At 32.4% G+C, this 5819-nt stretch overlaps 1 pseudogene across 1 annotated transcript; it reads left to right on the top strand.

Annotated features, from left to right (window-relative positions):
- The first annotated feature begins 355 nt into the window (after window positions 1-355).
- Window positions 356-5350, top strand: LOC306868316 (ubiquitin-conjugating enzyme E2 variant 3-like; annotated as a pseudogene). Its single transcript has 9 exons — window positions 356-396; window positions 542-626; window positions 760-825; window positions 943-1106; window positions 2130-2271; window positions 2357-2563; window positions 3785-3944; window positions 4761-4848; window positions 5131-5350. The product of its transcript is annotated as a ubiquitin-conjugating enzyme E2 variant 3-like (transcript).
- The last annotated feature ends 469 nt before the right edge of the window (window positions 5351-5819 follow it).

Below are 5819 nucleotides of genomic sequence, written 5' to 3'. Positions count from 1 at the left end.
AAAACACATAAGCATGCTGAACTGTTTACACACATGCACACAAACGACGCACACATTAAAGTATAAAGACAAAATATGTTTTTTTTTTTTTACTTACCAACACAGCAAACTTATTTTTAGCGGTTTGCAAACAATTAGACTTATCTTCGTGTCGATGCTTTTTCCTGTTTCAAAATAATAAGTATGTGACGTATTTGGACATAGGCGTGGCTTGTGACGTCACGCTTGGATGTGGGCGGGGTCGGATGTCCACCGCAGGCTGCAGCAAGATGGGAAGCGTTTGCAGAAGTTTAACTTCATTCTTCGGCTGAGATTGAGCCGCACCTGCATTCTCGGTCTTAATTAAACCGAGATCATGGATTTCAACTCGGAATCTGTGAAGAAAGTTCTCTCTAAGTGAGTAACTCATGCTCGCTCTCATAATCTTAACTAGTTCATGCATTAATGCTGATGATAGACACTGGTTAAACCTGTTTGAGATTTCTTAAAGAGCACGTTCACCTCTCAGCATTTAAATCTGGATTATTTGTTTTCCTACCAGTATAAATTTCGCGATGTTGCCATTAAAGAGCTACAGAAAGTGTCTCGCCTTCAGCCTGATATGAAATTAATATCTGGGACATACAGTAAGTCATTCTGATGATGAAACTACCTTCGGAGTTTAATTCCTTACATTTGATATTAAAATACTGCATCAAATATATTAGTTTATAATATGAATTTGATATATCAGATTATTGTATGCATGATTTGAAACAGCATCTAGTGACAGTTTCCAGAAGGATCTGCTCAAACTGGTTGGTAACATCCCAGTCGGGTATCAAGGTGAGACTCTATGCATGTCTGGTTTATTTGAACCATGTTAGAAATACAGTAGTTGGTAATTGCTCAGAAGAGCCTTGATTTATGTGTGTGTGTGGGTGGATGGTAATGTATTCACAGGGAGTGCTTATAACCTGCCCATCCTGCTGTGGCTCTTGGATTCCTTTCCTTTCACGCCTCCCATCTGCTTCCTGAGACCCACGTCCAGCATGCTTATACGGGAGGGTAAACACGTCGACTCGAAGGGCAGAATACACCTGCCGGGCCTGCACAACTGGGACCATGTGAGACGACCTCAAACCCTTCTTGACTGAAATGATTTACAGTATATGCAAAATAGTTTCGATTTTATATAGATTACAAATATTTTTTTTAAATAAAATGAGTTTATTTAAATGTATAATTTATTTAAATAATATATATTTGTATTTATATATAGATAAATATAATTTATTTTCAAATATCTTATGCTCTGCATTTATTTGATTAAAAATACAGTAAAAACAGCAATATTGTTAAATATTATTACAGTAATAAAAAAAACATTTGAATATATTTTAAAATGTAATATGTTTATTGATGTAATGCTGTATTTCCAGCATTATTACTCCAGTCTTCAGTGTCACATGATCCTCCAGAAATCATTCTAATATTATGATTTGCTGCTCAATTGCTATCAGTTATTATTGGTACTTAATTATGATTAATAGTTCTTATTATGAAAATCATCACCAGTTTTGCAGCGTAATATTTTTGTGGAAACCATATTTTTTTTCTTTCTTTAATGAATAGAAAGTTCAAAAGAGCAGCGTTTATTTTGAATATAAATAGTTTATAACGTTATTATGAATGACTTTACTGTAACCTGATTAATTTAATGTGAATGGTTATTAATTTATTTAGATTTTCTTTCAATTTTTTATTCTTTTCCAAAAATGTTGAATGATTTCCACAAAAATATTAAGTAGCAAAAGCTGTTTTAAATAACATTAATAATAATACAACTTTTTTTTGATAATTGAACACCGATAATAATGGATAAGCAGCAAATCAACATCTTAGAATGGTTTCTGAAGATCATGTGACACTGAAAACTGGAGAAATGATGCTGAACATTCAGCTGCGCATCACAGAAATAAATGACATGGAAAATATTACTGCATTTTTGATCAAATAAATGCAGCCTTGTTTAGCAAAACCATTAAAAAAAATTAATTATCGCACACTTATGACCTGTAGTGTATAAAAAATAAAATGTGTAATTAAAATGATATACAAATAATAGTAAAAAAATGTCATTGTTGTAGCCAAAGTCATCTGTGAATGGGCTTCTTGCAGAGATGATCGCCAAGTTTGAGGAGGAACCTCCACTGGGCACCAAATCTTCAGCATAGGGCGACGATCCCAACAATCTGCTGGCCTACGTGTCAAATCTCACCCTTAAAGAAGGTTGGACATGAAAATATGCAGCTGCGCATGTAGAGGACTGCTTTAATGAATTCAAATCATAATTGATCTGCAGCTGCTCTTATAGGTGGAAGTCGGCTTGATCAGGAGGTTAAGGTCTCAGTGATTGGCGGAGGAGATTTGGCAATCGCTACTGTGTTGAGTATTATGGCAAAAGTAACTACGTATATGTCTTTTGATAGACTGGTTTTTATTGACATGCCTGACAATTCAACCAAAGGTGGCACAATGGATTTGGAGATCTTCAGTTTACCAAAGGTCGAGGTCTCAGAAGGTGCATTTCTTCACCACATTTAACACATTACCACACTTGGAAAATATCCTCAGTTTTACTATGGAAAGAACAGGTCAAGCAGTTTTAAGCAAAGTAAAATCAAGGGAGAATCTAACAATATATATCCACGTCTGGGTCATATTTCACCCCAAAATCAAAGGAAATAATACAGTGCATAAGAAGATTTTTTTAATTCATTTTTTACATTATGATCATTTTCATGACACTTAGACACATTTTCAAATTCCCGTTAGTGTTATTTTAGTATTATTTATATACAGTTATTTTTTTAATTTTTATTTAAATTTTAGTTTCAGTAATTGTTTTTATGCTTTATTTTTTTTTTATATATTTAGATTAAAATAATATAAAATTATATTTAGTTTTTAATCTAATATTTCTATTTTATTTAATTTTGTCTTTATTTCAAATACAGAGAACTGTTTAAAAATGTTTGTAATGTTTCTTATTATTTTTAAGTTTAGTTCGCGGTAACCACTGTTTCTCATTCAAATATTACAGAAAATATTGATTTTATATTTATTTTTGTCTGTTTAATATTTTCTTTCAGTTTTTTCATACATGTGGAATTAACCCTTAAAGATATTGTATACTTTATTTTTGTTTTTAAATCAGACTTATTTATATCAAAATTACATTAATATCCAAATTACATTCTAGAAATAATATTAATAATTTTAGCACTTCATTGTGTTAAGATTAATAGTAATGTATTAGATATTATTATAGTTTTTGTTTATTTTGAATTTAATTTTATTTGAAATTAATAATTTAAAAAGGATTTTTTTTTTTTGTAATTTGTTATATACATATAAAAATAGGTAGTAAAAATGACAGAACAAATAAATAAATACTAGATTTTCTTTCTTATTTTTTTTTTTTTAGTACTTCAACTTAAAGGAAGTTAAGAAATGTTGCCTTAACAGCCAGATGATTTTTTTTTTTTTGTAATTTTTTTTTTACAACAAAAAAAAGTACCATTTTAATAGTTAAATAGTTTTTGTTAATGATAATAGCCTATATAGACTCATCATCTTCTTGCTCAGCTTCTGCTTAAAGACAACAGGAACTGGCCCTATTTATTTTTTTTAATAATAGTTCTATTCTTATAGTGAATGTTCCACAATTTAACAAGCAATCTCTCGTCTAAAATCTAACAGACAGACCATGTATGTGACCTTTTGACCTTTATGTCCACAGTGGGCATCATGACACATGTTGCCTGGAGACAGAGTCATCTTCTGCCCACTCAGGTGTAATCTGGACTCGGTGAGACTGTCTTATACCATCAACAATTCACTGGTGGCGAATAGCAACGGCAAGCAGGTCTGGATCATTGGAGAACTCTCCGAGAGCAAGGGTGAGTCGACGGTTTCTGCTGGTCTTAAAAACTCTTCATTTGCCCTTCCACAAATTCAAGTCTTAACATAGGTGCAGAAAGTCTTAAATCTATAAATTCATGGCATGTAATATCACATGCAATGCAAAAAAACAATGAATATCTTCTTCAGTTTTGTTTTCCAATACAAAACATTCTTAAATCGAGATGCATTTATTTGAGATGCAAACTGAAGATACAAGAAATTGAACAAAATTAGTCCATGTTTAAAACAAGAAGAAACAGACATGTTATGAGTTCAGATATTTGTCCTTTTTACAACATAAACATGTATTCGTCATAATTTCCTATCACAATGCTTGCTACGGATGAGAAAGCGCAGAAAATCAAACCTGATCTGAATTTTTTTTTTTTTTTATGACGGACGAAAGTTTCAGAGGCAGTGTGTAAACGTGATTGGATTGTGAACATATTTATGTTTTAACGTGCAAATATTTACATGTACATTTATTCGTTTAGCAGACGCTTTTATCCAATGCGACTTACAAATGAGGACAATAGAAGCAATCAAAACCAACAAAAGAGCAACAACATGCAAGCGCTATTACAAATCACGCAGTACACAAAGTTTTATTTTTTTTTTTAATGAAAGAAAACAAGTACAATAGAGAAAAAAAATGTTGACTCGGTGTGCAATGACCTTCATTCTAGATAAAGTTTAAATTGCTAACAATTTGCATCATGGTCATATTAAGACCTCAAGTGTGCATTAATGTTCTGAAGTCAGAGTCTGGATTTAAATATGAAATGTGACGGCTCTCTCTGGTTGTGTATCAGTGACATTGTGGGGTAATATGGGGCCAGGAACTGACCAGCTACAAGCGTTAACTCCAGTGTCCAACTTCACCAAACGATTAATGGACAGGTATGGGTTTATATCAGGGGTGGGGAACGTTGATCCTGGAGGGCCACTCTCCTGCAGAGTTTAGCTCCAACCCTGAAAAACCCTGGAAAAAAAAACCTAACTGCATCCTGAAGACCTTGATTAGGGTTGGAGCTAAACTCTGCAGGAACACCGGCCCTCCCGGATCAACGTTCCCCACCCCTGGTTTATATGATCAGCATCCAGATATTTTTCATTTAATAAATAGTTAATTTATGCTTTGTTACTGCATTATGAAGTGTGAACTGTTTGATATGTTCTCAGGGTGTTAGAGATGCTCAAAGGCTCAGAGGTCAGAGGTCATGGTCCATCGGGTTGTCCATTGCTGACATTATTCACAGCATTGTAACAGACAAAAAGAAGATACACTCGGTCACAACGCTGGCTGAAGTAAGTTAGTTACCTTATAGAATATGCATTCAGTCAGTATGTGTGTTTAGAGGAGTGGTTCTCAGCCAGAGCAACGCAGGATGAATTCAAATGATTTTATATTCAAATAATCACTTAAAACCACTTTAAAAAAAAATAATAAATCAAGATGTAAACTGAAAATGTATTTTTATAAACAAACATTGCAACATGTAAACCTCGTTGTTGCTTTAAAGAACATACAGATCTTGAAATGAACTTTCAATATATATTTATATAAGTGTTTACAATAATAAAAAAAGTATATTTAGTATAGTACATTTATATTACAGTAAACTAACTTCTAGATCATTGTTTTAATACTTTCATTTTTCACTTCAGCAATAATGGACATTTTCGTGCGAGTTCAGTTCAAGATCTATATATATATACATACATTTGAATCTAAAATTGGTATAAAATTAATTCCATATGTTTAAAGTTATGTTCCAAATCTGAAGATGTTATAAGAAAAATTGAGGATCCTATACATTTTATTTAGGCATTATACCACAAATAACCACTGGGTGACACCCAAACTTCAT

The sequence above is a fragment of the Barbus barbus genome, assembly GCF_936440315.1.
Source record: "Barbus barbus genome assembly, chromosome: 50".
NCBI lineage: Eukaryota > Metazoa > Chordata > Actinopteri > Cypriniformes > Cyprinidae > Barbus > Barbus barbus.
Note: the sequence above shows the minus strand (reverse complement) of the source record. Positions and strands in the feature narration are given on the sequence as shown.